A 17,089-nucleotide genomic window follows, 5' to 3' on the forward strand; every position below is an offset into this window, starting at 1 on the left:
TTGCCCATCCACAGTCAACCCCTTAAGTATCATTCACCAATCAATCCTAGCCAATTCACGCCTCATACCTTCAAAGTTACCCTTCTTTAAGTTCTGGACCATGGTCTCTGAATTAACTGTTTCATTCTCCATACCAATGCAGAATTCCACAATATTATGGTCACTCTTCGCCAAGGGGCCTCGCACAATGAGATTGCTAATTAATCCTCTCTCATTACACAACACCCAGTTTAAGATGGCCTCCCCCCTAGTTGGTTCCTCGACATATTGGTCTCGAAAACCATCCCTTATGCATTCCAGGAAATCCACTTCCACCGTATTGCTTCCAGTTTGGTTAGCCCAATCTATGTGCATATTAAAGTCACCCATTATAACTGCTGCACCCTTATTGCATGCACCCATAATTTCCTGTTTGATGCCCTCCCCAACATCACTACTACTGTTTGGAGGTCTGTACACAACTCCCACTAACGTTTTTTGCCCTTTGGTGTTCTGCAGCTCTACCCATATAGATTCCACATCATTCAAGCTAATGTCATTCCTAATTATTGTATTAATCTCCTCTTTAACCAGCAATGCTACCCCACCTCCTTTTCCTTTTATTCTATCCTTCCTGAATGTTGACTACCCCTGGATGTTGAGTTCCCAGCCCTGATCATCCTGGAGCCATGTCTCCGTAATCCCAATCACTTCATATTTGTTAACATCTATTTGCACAGTTAATTCATCCACTTTATTACGGATACTCCTTGCATTAAGACACAAAGCCTTCAGGCTTGTTTTTTTTAACACCCTTTGTCCTTTTAGAATTTTGTTGTACAGTGGCCCTTTTTGTTCTTTATTTTGCATTTCTCTGCCCTCCACTTTTTCTCATCTCCTTTCTGTTTTTTGCTTTTATCTCCTTTTTATTTCCCTCTGTCTCCCTCCATTGGTTCCCATCCCCCTGCCATATTAGTTTAACTCCTCCCCAACAGCACTAGCAAACACTCCCCCTGGGACATTGGTTCCGGTCCTGCCCAGGTGCAGACCGTCCGGTTTGTACGGGTCCCACCTCCCCCAGAACCGGTTCCAATGCCCCAGGAATTTGAATCCCTCCCTGCTGCACCACTGCTCAAGCCATGTATTCATCTGTGCTATCCTGCGATTCCTACTCTGACTAGCACGTGGTACTGGTAGCAATCCCGAGATTACTACTTTTGAGGTCCTACTTTTTAATTTACCTCCTAGCTCCTTAAATTCGTTTTGTAGGACCTCATCCCTTTTTTTACCTATGTCGTTGGTACCAATGTGCACCACGACAACTGGCTATTCTCCCTCCCTTTTTAGAATGTCCTGCACCCGCTCCGAGACATACCTATAGCTTAAGTTACAAACTTGCTTTCACATGTCAGGACCATTCTTGCTGTCACTTTTTTTGAGGGCTACATCAGATTATTTTAATATGTTAGTCGGCCTTTGCTAGTTTTCATGGTTGTATGCATTATATAATATTTATTCATTTGAAGTTATTTATCTAGAATAGCCCAATGAAACTACACATCTTCTTCACTTTGGAGCCTACGTGGGAATAGGGCACTTGGGAGTGTTTAATTCTTGATAGAGTTCTGACCAGAATACTGAGTACTTTCTGCTTTTTGTGAATAGCCTTGCAATCTTTCACCAGGATGAACTGACTGGACCTGATTTCACATTTCATCCAAATACCTCTCTTAACACTGCACCAGGGAGGGGACAGTAGGGGCTATCAATCTAAGATACCTAACAGTTGCTCTATCGCTCCAACTAAGCAGTTCTGCATCCTTACATAATGATCAAGAGCACTTCATCTGACTCCGCCCTAGCCTGCCATTTCAGTGCGGCACAATCTGGTACGTGTGTTAACCAATTTTACCTCTGATAAAATTATTTAGGCCTACATTCTGTTTTGTTAACTTCTTTTTTAATTTCTAACTCAGAAAAAAATAAAAGGGCCATAAATATAAGAAAGTCAGCAGGAGATCCAATAAAGAATTCAGGAGAAACTTCTTTTCTCCGAGAGTGGTCAGAATGTGGAACTTGCTACCACATGGAGTGGTTGAGGCAAATATCATCGATGCATTTAGCATAGAAGCTAGATAAGTACATGAGAGAGGATGGAATAGAAGGATATGTTGATGGATTGAGATGAAATAAGGTGGAAGGAGGCTTGTGTGGAGCATAAACATTGGCATAGACCCGTTGGGCCAAATGACCTGTTTCTTTGCTGCTATTTTTATGTCATCTTATGTACTTTTGTCCCACACAATGGTGGATTGAAGTGTTAATTGTTTAACCATCCCAGGGGAGCCATTATTTGCAAATCCAAACAATTCGTGCTTTGTCAGCGATGGCCTCGTCACTACACGGTATACACAGACATCTGAAAGCACTAGAGAAGTACCACCAACACTGCCTCCGCAAGATCCTGCAAAATCCACTGGGAGGATAGACCAACATCAGTGTTCTCGCTCAGGCCAACATCCCCAGTATCGAAGCACTGATCACGCTCGACCAGCTCTATTGTATGGGCCACATCGTCCGCATCCCCAACACGAGATTCCCCAAGCAAGTGCTCTACTCGGAACTCCTACACGGCAAGCGAGCCCCAGGTGGGCAGAGGAAATGTTTCAAGGATACCCTCAAAGCTTCCTTGATAAAGTGCAATATCCTCACCGGCACCTGGGAATCCCTGGCCCAAGACCACCCAAAATGAAGACAGAGCATCCGGGAGGGTGCTCAGCACCTTGAGTCTCATCACCGTGAGCATGCAGAAACCAAGCGCAGACAGCGGAAGGAGCGTGCGGCAAACTAGACTCCCCACCCACCCTTTCCTGTAACCAATGTCTGCCTCACCTGTGACAGAGACTGTAATTTCCGCATTGGACTGTACAGGCACCTGAGAACTCACTTTTAGAGTGGAAGCAAGTCTTCCTCGATTTTGAGGGACTGCCTATGATGATGATGACTACATCACAGCAGGCGAGTCCCAGGAGGGCAGAGAAAATGTTTCAAGGACACCCTCAAAGCCTCCTTTTTAAAAAAATGGAACAGCCCCACCGACCAGTGGAGAAGCATCCGAGAAGGTGCTGAACACTTCAAGTCTCTTTGCCAGGAGCACGCGGAAGCCAAGTACAAACAGCGGAAGGAGCGTACGACAGCGTACGACAAATCAAGCATCCCACACACCCGTCCCTCCAACCACCGTCTGCCCCATCTGTGACAGAGACTGTAGATCCCGCATTGGTCTCATCAGTCGCCTCAGAACTCATTTTAGTGTGGGAGCAAGTCATCCTCGACTCCAGGGGACTGCTTAAGAAGAAGAAGAAGATGCCACAGAAGTGCCAATGCAACACCTTGCTGTTTATGGCATCATTCTATTCAATTCACAGAGCCAAAAGGAAAGGCCCTCAACCGAAAGGTAATGACTTTGATTGACAGCTAGTTGAGTCATTTGCCAAGAGGGCTAAGCCCTTGATTGGCTCAAGTCCTCTGATCATTCAGTGGGCAGAGACTTCATCTCACATATGACAGAAGAAAAAAAGACAGACAGAAAGAAAAAGAAAGAATGAATTCATTTCTATAAGTCTCTTTCATGACCTCAGGACTTCCAAAGCATTTTACAGCCAATTAATTGCTTTTGAATTGTACTCCCTGATAGAAACATAGAAAATAGGTGCAGGAGTAGGCCATTCGGCCCTTCTAGCCTGCACCGCCATTCAATGAGTTCATGGCTGAACATTCAACTTCAGTACCCCATTTCTCGCCATACCCCTTGATCCCCCGAGTAGTAAGGACCTCATCTAACTCCTTTTTGAATATATTTAGTGAATTAGCCTCAACAACTTTCTGTGGTAGAGAATTCCACAGGTTCACCACTCTCTGGGTGAAGAAGTTCCTCCGCATCTCGGTCCTAAATGGCTTACCCCTTATCCTTAGACTGTGACCTCTGGTTCTGGACTTCCCCAACATTGGGAACATTCTTCCTGCATCTAACCTGTCTAACCCTGTCAGAATTTTAAATATTTCTATGAGGTCCCCTCTCATTCTTCTGAACTCCAGTGAATACAAGCCCAGTTGATCCAGTCTTTCTTGATAGGTCAGTCCTGCCATCCCGGGAATCAGTCTGGTGAACCTTTGCTGCACTCCCTCAATAGCAAGAATGTCCTTCCTCAGGTTAGGAGAGCAAAACTGTACACAATACTCCAGGTGTGGCCTCACCAATGCCCTGTACAACTGTAGCAACACCTCCCTGTCCCTGTACTCAAATCCCCTTGCTATGAAGGCCAACATGCCATTTGCTTTCTTAACCACCTGCTGTACCTGCATGCCAACCTTCAATGACTGATGTACCACGACACCCAGGTCTCTTTGCACCTCCCCTTTTCCTAATCTGTCACCATTCAGATAATAGTCTGTCTCTCTGTTTTTACCACCAAAGTGGATAACCTCACATTTATCCACATTATACTTCATCTGCCATGCATTTTCCCACTCACCTAACCTATCCAAGTCGCTCTGCAGCTTCACAGCATCCTCCTCGCAGCTCACACTGCCACCCAACTTAGTGTATTTTGGTTGAGGAATACATATTGACCGTAGCCATATTTGACCCTGAAAGGAGCTTCTGGCCAATTATCCACGGCATACCTAAAACCGCCTATTTCCATCTCCATAATATTGCCCGTCTCCACCCCTGCCCAGCTCACCTGCTGCTGAAACCCTCATCAATGCCTTTGTTACCTCTGGACTCGACTACTCCAACGCACTCCTGGCTGGCCTCCCACATTCTACCCTATGTAAACTTGAGGTCATCCAAAACTCGGCTGCCCATGTCCTAACTTGCACCAAGTCCCATTCATCCATCACCCCTGTGCTTGCCGACCTACATTGGCTCCTGGTTAAGCAACGCCTCAATTTCAAAATTCTCATCCTTGTTTACAAATTCCTCCATGGCTTTGTCCCTCACTATCTCTGTAATCTCCGTCAGCCTCACAAACTCCCAAGATGTCTGCGCTCCTCAAATTCTGCCCTCTTGAGCATCCCTGATTATAACTGCTCAACCGTTGGCGGCCGTGCCTTCAGCTGCCGAGGCCCCAAGCTCTGGAACTCCCTCCCTAAACCTCTTCGCCTCGCTACCACTTTCCTCCTTTAAGACGCTCCTTAAAACCTACCTCTTTGACCAAACGTTTGGTCATCTGCCGTAATTTCTTCTTATGTGGCTCGGTGTCAAACTTAGTTGTTTTGTCTTATAACACTCCTCTGAAGCACTTTGGAATGTTTTAAATGTTAAAGGCGCTATATCAATACAAATTGTTGTTAGCTTAACAGCTCATCAGACAGGAAAGCTCATACTCGGAAGCTGCAAATCATTTTGGTTTAAAAGTTACATGCAAGCTTGACATTTAAAGTCCAGCTAGTTTGAGATTACAGTAAATAACCATATCTTCAAGACTATATTTAGAGATAAAGCAAGTTGTGTCTTGTTATTTTACATATTAAGGAGTACATTGGCAGGATAGGCGCACCAACAACAGTGTTCTCGCTCAGGTCAACATCCCCAGCATCGAAGCATTGACCACGCTCGATCAACTCCATTGCCCGCATGCCTGATACTAGACTCCCAAAACAAACGCTCTATTCAGAGCTCCAACACGGCAAGCGAGCTCCAGGTGGGCAGAGGAAATGCTTCAAGGACACCCTCAAAGCCTCCTTGAAAAAGTGCAACATCCCCACTGACACCTGGGAATCCCTGGCCCAAGATCACTCAAAGTGGAAGAGAAGCATCCGGGGAGACGTTGAACACCTCGAGTCTCTTCGCCGGGAGCACGCGGAAGCCAAGCGCAAACAGTGGAAGGAGCGCACATCAACCCAAGTCCTCCACCCACCCGTCCCTTCAACCACCATCTGCCCCACCTGTGACAGAGACTGTAGGTCCCGCATTGGACTCATCAGTCACCTGGAAACTCATATTAGTGTGGACGCAAGTCAACCTCGACTCCGAGGTACTGCCTAAGAAGAAGATTAAGGAGGTTAGGGAAAAACATATCCCATTGTGTGAAACTGTGTATAGCACATTCGTACATTTGATGTCAATAAAAACATGTATTGGTTCAAGCCTGTCTTCATCCAGTCCACTATAAAGAAAGGAAAAATTCACATGGCAGCACATGATGCATTCCAGTAATCAATGTACAGACTGTGGGTTCTCTGTTATGATCATTGAAATATGCTATTATTTAACTAGATATTGGGCAGAAAAGAAGTCCACTATGGATCGAAGGGTCACAAAGTCTACTTATGGGAGTAGCGCTGAGCCGAAGAAAATATTTTGCATTAAAACCCAAAAGCTGGACAGTGCCTTACAACCTGAACTTGAACAGCTCTTTACAGTGGAATCAACCATACAAAAAGCCAATCAACATACTTATTTACACATCAGCAGTCCAGATTGCAAGCCTAGTTGACAACACTTTTGAGGCAACTAATCTGTGGCAAATTCACAAGGTTGTCATGACATAATCTCCTATTGGGGAGGCAGTGCAGTCTCAAAATGACTATTGCACTGGTTGTTACACAGCTCTCCCTCAGCAGCACATACATTGCTGAGTGAACACCGAAGCTTCTTCATCTGAAAAAACACTTGGGAGGTGAATTTAAATCATCGGGGGAACAAATTCTGACAGTCTTAGTGGGAAAGGTCAGGCAATTCAAAGCACTTCTATTGTAAATGGAGGAATTGTGTACTTATTAAAAAGTACAAGAGGGTAAATACCAAGCAAACAAGAATGTTCAAAGGCTTTGCAAGGTAAATATTGTGAAAACATATCTAGATTTAAACATGTTTTTATAATCTTACCTGCACTGATACTTTGGGGTAGGTTTTAATCTTCACCATCGGGTGGAAGACTGACCGTTGCGAATTGGCTGCTCGTTATACACCCCACCCAATATTTCTTTCCATTGACATCAGTGGAAATCCAACAGGGTGAATAACTGCCGGCTGCTCCATAACTGCCAGTTTTCCACCTGCACCCGTAGTGCAAATTACTCTATTTATGTTTAGTGTTGGAGTTTTGTGCATGTAGAGTATTTGAAACAACATACAGATTAGTATTAACTGCCTTGCATGACTACCAAGAGGGGATCAAATATATAACTTCACACTTCTTATTAACTGTTATGTGAGCATTAGATCTATTCAATAAGTAACAGAAATATTTTAAAAGGGATAATTATGATAAGTTTCAATGTAGACACCAACAAGGCTTTTTTTCTTGTTTCATTTTCTCACAGCTTCATAGCATCCATTGGAAATGCTGTAACTTATGCATCTGACCCTTTGAGACAGTAGACAGTGTAACAGGCAGTTGTAACTGGTACAGGTACACTCTTAATAAAGGATGAAACTGAGTACTGTGTACAACGAGCAAGTGTGACCTTAGCTCCTTTAATAAGACTCCAGAGTGCAGGTACCTCGTGGGTGGCCTGCTTATATACCGTGCTCCCAAGGGATGCTGGGATCCCTTGGGACTCCAACAGGTAGGCCCTCTGGTGGTAGTGTAATACAGATTACAAGGGGTTAATTACATAACAGTAACATAAGTGTGTGGCGAGATTATACTGGAATCCACAGTGGGTTTCTCCACTGGAGCACCACAGTGAATGCACAGACCAGTGCGTGAAGTATGGAATAATGGTTCAATGAAACATGCCTATAGATGTCCGATGGTATTATGGGTTTCAGAGGAAACTGAAATGCACATTAAACACAGTAAATCAGGCTGACATGATGGCAACAATGTTTAAAGCATCTCAGTAAAGCAGCAGGTTAATATGACAAGATTGTTCTTCCCTACTTACATCAGCAGGGTTATATAAGATTGTTATTGTTGTGTATCTGTAAAGCATGCACTCCCACATTACGCCACCAGGGTGCACATCCCCTGAAGTCCCAAGGGATCCCAGCGTCCCTTCGGACCACTGTATATCAGCCAGCCCCTAAAGCCTGTTCCTCACTCTGGAGTGTATTATTAAAAACTGAGATCACACTTTAACCTTCCTATGTTAGGAACACAATAACTGGTGACAAGTATACGAATCCAACGCAAAGATGCAGAAAACTGTGGACATCCTGGAGAAGTTCTCGGAGGGTGAGGACTGGGAAGCCTATGTCGAACGGCTAGACCAGTACTTTGTAGCCAACTAGCTGGACGGAGAAGGAAGCGCTGCAAAAAGGAGAGCGGTCCTCCTCACAGTCTGCAGGGCACCGACCTACAGCCTCATGAAGAATCTTCTGGCTCCGGTGAAACTCACAGATAAGTCGTATGAGGAGCTATGTACACTGGTTCGGGAGCATCTTAACCCGAGGGAGAGCGTGCTGATGGCGAGGTATCGGTTCTACACGTGCCAGCGATCTGAAGGTCAGGAAGTGGCGAGCTACGTCGCCGAGCTAAGGGGACTTGCAGGACAATGTGAGTTTGATGGCGGCTACACGGAGCAGATGCTCAGAGACTTTTTTGTACTACACATTGAGCACGAGACCATCCTATGAAAACTTTTGACTGTAGAGACACCGACCCTCAGTAAGGCCATTGCAATAGCACAGGCGTTTATGTCCACCAGTGATAACACCAAACAAATCTCTCAGCACACAAGTGCTAGCAATGTTCATAAATTAACTGGAATTGTGTTTGCGAGCAGAAATGTACAGGGCAGAAACCACGAGTCTGCAACTGCCAGTAGGCCTCAAGTGACCCAGATGAATCAGAGTCCGCAACAAAGGATGAATGCAAGTCAATTCACACCTTGTTGGCTTTGTGGAGGCTTCCATTCAGCCTATTCATGCCGCTTCAAAGGGTATGTTTGCAAGAGCTGTGCAACAATGGGGCACCTCCAACGAGCTTGCAGACGAGCTGCAAGCTCTGCAAAACCTGCTAACCACCATGTGGCAGAGGAAGATCGGTCCATGGTGGATCAAAGCAATTTCGAGCCTCAGAAAGAGGAGGCAGATGCTAAAGTACACGCGGTGCACACATTTTCGACGCAATGTCCACCTATAATGTTAAATGTAAAATTGAATGGTTTACCCGTAGCCATGGAACTGGACACTGGCACTAGCCAATCCATTATGAGTAAAAAGATGTTTGAGAGACTTTGGTGCAACAAAGCACTCAAACCAGCCCTGAGCCCCATCCACATGAAACTGAGAACATACACCAAAGAGCTCATCACTGTCCTGGGCAGCACTATGGTTAAGGTCGCCTACGAGGGCACGGTGCACGAACTGCCACTCTGGATTGTCCCAGGCGATGGCTCCACACTGCTTGGAAGGAGCTGGCTGGGCAAAATCCGCTGGAACTGGGATGACATCCGAGCGCTATCACATGTCGATGAGGCCTCATGTACCCAGGTTCTTAACAAATGTCCTTCCCTTTTTGAGCCAGGCATTGGAAACTTTTCCAGGGTGAAGGTGCAGATCCACTTGGTCCCAGAGGCATGACCCATTCACCACAAGGCAAGAGCGGTACCTCACATGATGAGGGAGAGAGTGGAAATCGAGCTGGACAGGCTGCAATGCGAGGGCATCATCTCCCCAGTGGAATTCAGTGAGTGGGCCAGCCCAATTGTTCCAGTACTCAAAAGTGATGGCACGGTGAGAATTTGCAGCGATTATAAAGTAACTATTAATCATTTCTCGCAACAGGACCAATATCCGCGACCAAAGACAGACGACCTATTTGCGATGCTGGCAGGAGGCAAGATGTTCACTAAGCTCGACCTGACTTCGGCCTACATGACGCAGGAGCTGGAGGAGTCTTTGAAGGGCCTAACCTGCATCAACACGCATAAGGGACTGTTCATCTACAACAGATGCCTGTTTGGAATTCGGTCGACTGCAGCGATCTTCCAAAGAAACATAGAGAGCCTACTCAAGTCGGTTCCACGCACGGTGGATTTTCAGGACGACATATTCGTCACGGATCGGGATACCGTCGAGCACCTCCAAAACCTGGAGGAGGTCCTCCATCAACTGGATTGCATAGGGCTGCGGCTGAAGAGGTCGAAATGCATCTTCATGGCAACAGAAGTGGAGTTTTTGGGGCGAAAGATCGCGGCGGACGGCATTCGGCCCACAGACGTCAAGACAGAGGCTATCAGGAACGCGTCCAGGCCACAGAACGTCACGGAGTTGCGGTCGTTCCTGGGACTCCTCAACTATTTTGGTAACTTCCTACTGGGGTTAAGCACCCTCTTAGAGCCCCTACATGTGTTATTGCGTAAAAGTGAGAACTGGGTATGGGAAAAAACCCAAATAATTGCTTTTGAGAAAGCCAGAAACATTTTATGCTCCAACAAGCTGCTTGTATTGTATAACCCGTGTAAAAGACTTGTGCTAGCATGTGATGCGTCGTCGATGGAGTCGGGTGTGTATTACAACAAGCTAACGTTGCGGGGAAGTTGCAACCTGTCGCCTATGCCTCCAGGACCTTGTCTAAGGCCGAGAGGGCCCACAGCATGATTGAGAAAGAGGCATTACCGTGTGTGTTCGGGGTAAAGAAAATGCATCAGTACCTATTTGGCCTCACATTTCAGCTGGAAACTGATCACAAGCCCCTCATATCCCTGTTCGCTGAAAACAAGGGGATAAATACTAATGCCTCATCCCGCATACAAAGATGGGCACTCGCGCTATCAGCGTATAATTATACCATCCGCCACAGGCCAGGCACCGAGAACTGTGCGGATGCTCTCAGTCGGCTACCATTGCCCACCACGGGGGTGGAAATGGCGCAACCTGCAAACTTGTTCATGGTGATGCAGCCCGCAGACTTGTTGATGGTCATGGAAGCGTTTGAAAATGATAAATCATCTGTCACGGCCCGCCAGATTAGGACTTGGACCAGCCAAGATCCTCTGCTGTCCCTAGTAAAAAACTGTGTACTGCATGGGAGCTGGGCCAGCATCCCCATTGAAATGCAAGAGCCAATCAAGCCGTTCCAGCGGCGAAAGTACGAGCTGTCCATTCAGGCAGACTGCCTGTTGTGGGGTAACCGCATAGTGCTACCCAAAAAGGGCAGGGAGACATTCATCTCGGATCTCCACAGCACACACCCGGGTATAATAATGATGAAAGCGATAGCCAGATCCCACGTGTGGTGGCCCGGTATCGACTCTGACTTAGTATCCTGTGTACGGTAATGCCGTGTGTGTGCTCAGTTGAGCAACGTGCCCAGAGAGGCACCACTAAGTTTGTGGTCCTGTCCCTCCAGACCATGGTCGAGGATCCATGTCGACTATGCGGGCCCGTTTCTTGGTAAAATGTTCGTGGTGGTGGTGGATGCTTTTTCAAAATGGATTGAATGTGAAATAATGTCGGGAAGCACCGCCACCGCCACCATTGAAAGGCTGAGGGCCATGTTTGCCACCCACAGCCTGCCTGACATACTGGTCAGTGACAATGGGCCATGTTTCACCAGTGCCAAATTTAAAGAATTCATGACCCGCAATTGGATCAAACATGTCATCTCGGTCCCGTTTAAACCAGCCTCCAATGGGCAGGCAGAGCGGGCAGTACAAACAATCAAACAGAGCCTTAAACAAGTTACAGAAGGCTCACTCCAAACCCGCCTGTCCCGAGTACTGCTCAGCTACCGCACGAGACCCCACTCACTCACAGGTGTGCCCCCGGCTGAACTACTCATGAAAAGGACACTTAAAACCAGACTCTCGCTGGCCCACCCCAACCTGCATGATCAGGTAGAGAGCAGACGGCAGCAACAAAATGTAAACGATGGTCGCGCCACTGTGTCACGGGAAATTGATCTGAATGACCCTGTGTATGTGCTAAACTATGGACATGGTCCCAAGTGGATCGCGGGCACGGTGATTGCTAAGGAAGGGAGTAGGGTGTTTATAGTCAACTAGACAATGGACAAATTTGCAGAAAGCACCTGGACCAAATGAGGCTGCGGTTCACAGACTGCCCTGAACAACCCACAGCAGACACCACCTTTTTCAAACCCACAACACACACCCAAAGGATTAATGACACCACCCCGAACCAGGAAATTGAACCCATCACGCCCAACAGCCCAGCAAGACCAGGCTCACCAAGCAGCCCTGCAGGGCCAAGAACACGCTAGTCCAGCGAGGGCACAGCTAACACACCAGAACAGACATTTGTACTGAGGCAGTCCACCAGGGAAAGAAAGGCTCCCGACTCCTCACCTTGTAAATAGTTTTCACTTTGACTTTGGCGAGGGAGTGATGTTGTGTATCTGTAAAGCATGCACTCCCATATTCTGCCACCAGGGAGCGCATCCCCTGAAGTCCCAAGGGATCCCAGCATCCCTTCGGCGCACTGTATATAAGCCGGCCCCTAAGGCCTGTTCCTCACTCTGGAGTGTCTTAATAAAGACTGAGGCCACTGGTACTTTAACCTCCCTGTGTGCAATCTCATCTGTGTTCGGAACACAATAGTTATTATGGCCTCTATTGTATGTGTAAGCACTCTAATTAAGACTAACCGTTCAACAGTACAAACTTGTCACTTACATCACTTTTTGAAGCATTCGTTACATTTCTCCCATTAGCATTGCGGGCATCACCATTCAACATTACATTTATATACCCGCATTCATTAATTACACTTTTATCTTTAATATCACTGGCATCGCTGTGCCAAGAGTGGAACTATCTCTTTAATTTTTCTGGGCTGCCGGTCTCCTTTAAGAGGGCCTTGCAGTCTTTATCCCAATCCGGTTTGCCGCTCAGTGACATATGTTGCTCCCTCAATGCTGCCCCTCGTGGTCTGGTCGTGGCCATCTTGATTCCAGGTGCTTCGCCTCGTGGTGCAGGCGCCATCTTCTCTCTCTCCATGAGGTAGGCTGCGGTGATCCTTTTCTCCCCAGCTTCTGCCACGGACGCCGGGAATCTACTTTATGTGCCGATCTTCCCCCCCTCAGAGTCCTGTCACTGGAGCCCAGAAGGTGAGGTCTGGTCGTTCAGGTTGGATCATCTCGCCATTGAGTTGTGTCGTCGCCACGGTTGAGTCGGACGGTAGGATTTTCAGGTGCTGTGATGGATCCGAGCTTGGGGCCGCGTAGGATGTCGATCGCCGGGCCCCGGGGCCTTCGTCGCTCTGACAGATTTGGACTTGCTTCATCCATCTTCTTCCCAGCAGCGTTAGACCATCACCGGCAACGATGCACAAGGGAAGCTTGTGCATCGCGCCGCCATGGGATACCTGGATCTCCACGCTGCCAACGTCTAGGATGGTGCCTTTTGTGTAAGTGAGCAGCTTTGTCTGGATTGGGGACATTTTGGGTCATTTGGCGGGATTGTCTCAGAGTTTATCAAAGGCCATCTGATTCATCAGCGATTGGCTCGCCCCTATGTCGACCTCCATCGAGACTGGAACCTCGTTGATTTCTACTTCCATTTCCACGGGGATCTCTCGGTGGAGCAGGTATATATTCCGTACTCCTCTTCCAGGGGCTGAACAGCTTCGTCTTCATCAGTGCTGGAGCCCGGGTGATCAGCCAACTCTTCAGCGACTCAGTGAGTAAAACTTTTTCTACACATTCACTGAAAGTGACCTTTAGTGTTGCAGCCTTTGCAGGTATAGTCTTTGTATCAGCACTGGTGGGCCCTGTGGTTTCCTCCACAGCACCAGCATGGGGCTAGCCGGTTGGCCCCATGTGGCGGACTCATGGTTGTGGGACTTGGGGCAGCAGTCTTGCCTCTGAAAGTCGCCATTTGGTTCACTGTACTCATCGGGTTAGAGTCCTGGGTGTGAGTCATCATCCGTTTGGAATTGCAGACCGAAATAATGTAGGCCTGGCTCACTTTGATTGCGTTCTGCAGGGTGACCATAGTGTTCGCAGAAAGCAGCTTGTGGAGGAGGCCCTTGTGGCCGATTCCAATAACAAAGATGTCCCTTAGTGCTTCGGTGAGGTGGTCGCCAAAATCACATGGTGCAGCCAATTTTCTCAAATCTGCAGCATATTTAGCAATTTCTTGGCCTTCGGGCCAGCGGTGGGTGTAGAACTGGTGTCTGGCTGTGAGGATGCTCTCTTTAGGTTTGAGTTGTTCTTGTATTAAAGTTACGAGCTCCGCATAGGTCTTGGTTGTCATCTTCACTGGGGCTAGCAGGTCCCTGACGAGGCCATGGATAGTGGGCCCACAACTGCTGAGCAGGATGGCTCTGCGTTTGTTCACCAGCAAGGCCGGTGAGTCCCTAGCCAGGCCGTTCACGATGAAAAAGTGTTCTAGCCTTTCCACAAAGGCATCCCAATCATCCCCATCAGCGAATTGTTGGAAGTTGCTTAGGTTAGACATATTGTGTGTGGAAATTCGTAATCTCGTCGCCAGCTGTTGTATCTGTAAGCATTCTAATAACGACTCCATGAGGTAAGGGTATTGCACTTGAACTGTGGTGACCTTAGTCCTTTTATTGCAGCTCCTAGAGTGAGGACACCAAGAGGTAAGCTCCCTTTTATACTTGGTTACCTGCAGTGCAAAGGTGACCCTTAGGTCTCCAGCAGCAGCACCCTCACCCTCTAGTGGTACAGGTATAGTGTATACAGGGTGAAGGTACATTCAGTGGTCTAGTGTTACAGTACATACATTAACATGCATACATAAAAGCCTCCATTTGCTTTCTTCCACTTTAATATTCTATTGATTACTTTGCATCTCACTATTTATGTATAACAATTATCTGTGTCCTTACTGATCCTGGCGTTGAAGTCGCCGAGAGGGATCAATTTGTCATCCGTAGGGATATGAGATAGGGATTGTTCAAGCCTGGAGTAAAATCCCTCTTTGGCCTCATCTGTTGCGTCGAGTATTGGGGCATATGCACTGATAATTGTGGCGGACTGGTCCGGAATAGGGTAGAACTGGTGTCTGGCTGTGAGGATGCTCTCTTTAGGTTTGAGTTGTTCTTGTATTAAAGTTACGAGCTCCGCATAGGTCTTGGTTGTCATCTTCGTTGGGGGCTAGCAGGTCCCTGACGAGGCCATGGATAGTGGGCCCACAACTGCATGAGGCGTTCGTTAACCCTGCAGGGAGAGTCTCTGAGGCGGTCAACCAGCTCAATCTTGATGGCGAAACCAACTCCATGGAGGCGGCATTCTTCCTCTGGTTTTCCTTTCCAAAAGAAGGTGTAACCTCCACCTTGTTCTTTGAGCTGGCCTTCCCCTGCCCGCTGGGTCTCGCTTAGGGTGGTGATGTCAACATCGAAAAGTCTAAGTTCCCGGGCAACAATGGTGGTACGGCGTTCCGATCTATCGCTGTTGGATTTGTCCATGAGGGTCCTGACGTTCCAGATCCCGAACTTCATTTTGAGGGGTGGAAGATGCCTGTGTGTGAGTTCTTTTAACGACAAACTGATCCTCCTTGGCAACTTCAACACCAGAGTCGGTAAGGACACAGACCTCTGGGAAGGCGTGATCAGCAGAGAAGGGGGAGGGAAAACCAACTCCAGCAGTACCCTGCTCCTGACAAAATGCCTAGAACACGACCTTATCATCACCAACACCAGAGGGACAAGTACAAGGCATCGTGGCAACACCCCTGCTCCAAACACTGGCACCTGCTCGACTACGTCATTGTTCGAGCCAGGGATCGCAAGGATGTGCGCATCACCCACAGCATGACAGGAGCCGATGATTGCTGGATGGACCATCGCCTAATCCGTTCCATCATCAACATCAATATAGCCCCAAAGTGGCGATGGCAGCAGAAGCAGTGCCGCAGGAAAATCAACACCGGGGCACTCAAAGACCCAGCTAAGAGAGCCCTATACAGCCAACACCTTACTTCTAACCTGGCAACCCTTGATGACCCCGAATGCCCACAGCGCTTGGTCTGTCCTCCAGGCCACTATAACCAGTGCCTGCGAAGAGATGCTCGGTCACTCAACTAGGAAACGCCAGGACTGGTTTGATGAGAATGACCAGGAGATCCAAGAGCTAATAAAGAACAAGCGCAGGGCATTTCTGAACCTAAAACAACAACTCAACTCGGGAGCCGCAAAGCAGCTTTACAGACGGCTTAAGGCCGAGGTCCAGCAAAAAACATGTGACCTAAAGAATAGATGGTGCGTGGAGGAAGCACAGGAGATTCAGCAGCTGGCTGACAACCATGATGTACGAGGATTCAGTCAAGTCCACCTACGGCCCAAGCAGGCAAGGCCCCACCCCACTGCTGGCCAAGAACGTGGAGATACTCATCAAGGACACTGAGGCAGTCAGGGCCCACTGGAAGGAGCACTTCGAAGATCTCCTTAATCAAGACTCTGCCTTCAACACAAATGTCCTCGACTCCATCCCGCAGCATGCTACCCGCCATCTTCTCAGCAATACCCTAGCCCTACACGAGGTAGAAAAGGTCATCCATCAGCTCAAGAACAACAAGGCATCGGAAGTGGATGGAATCCCTGCTGAGGCACTAAAATATGGCGGAGAGGCACTATTGGCATGAATGCATGACCTCATCTCTCTCATCTGGAAGAAGGAGAACATGTCAGGAGATCTCAGCGATGCAGTAATCGTGACCATCTTTAAAAAGGGGACAAGTCCAACTTTGGCAACTACAGAGGAATCTCCCTGTTATCAGCCACTGGGAAAGTCATCGCTAGAATCCCCCGCAACCGTCTTCTCCCTGTGGCTGAGGAGCTCCTCCCGGAGTCACAGTGCGGATTCCATCCACTACGGGGTACAAAGGACATGATCTTTACGGCGCGACAATTGCAAGAGAAATGCAGTGAACAGCACGAGCCCTTGTACATGGCCTTCTTTGACCTCACAAAGGCTTTTGACACTGTTAACCACGAGGGACTATGGTACGTCCTCTTCCGTTTCGGCTTCCCCCAAAAGGTTGTCACCATCCTCCGCCTGCTCCACGAAAACATGCAAGCCATGATCCTGACCAACGGAGCCACCACAAACCCAATCCACGTCCGGACCGGGGTCAAGCAGGGCTGCATCATTGCGCCAACCCTCTTCTCGATCTTCCTCGCTGCAATGCTCCACCTCAGACTCAACAAGCTCCCCACTGGAGTGGA

The 17,089-nt window shown here is 47.9% G+C and overlaps 1 protein-coding gene across 5 annotated transcripts in view; it reads left to right on the forward strand.

Moving 5' to 3' along the window:
• otofa (otoferlin a) overlaps positions 1–17,089 on the forward strand; it is a 655,153-nt gene that overhangs the window by 77,711 nt on the left and 560,353 nt on the right. The gene's annotated exons all lie outside the window — the stretch shown is intronic.

Source organism: Pristiophorus japonicus, chromosome 7 (genome assembly GCF_044704955.1).
Source record: "Pristiophorus japonicus isolate sPriJap1 chromosome 7, sPriJap1.hap1, whole genome shotgun sequence".
Taxonomy (NCBI): Eukaryota; Metazoa; Chordata; class Chondrichthyes; family Pristiophoridae; genus Pristiophorus; species Pristiophorus japonicus.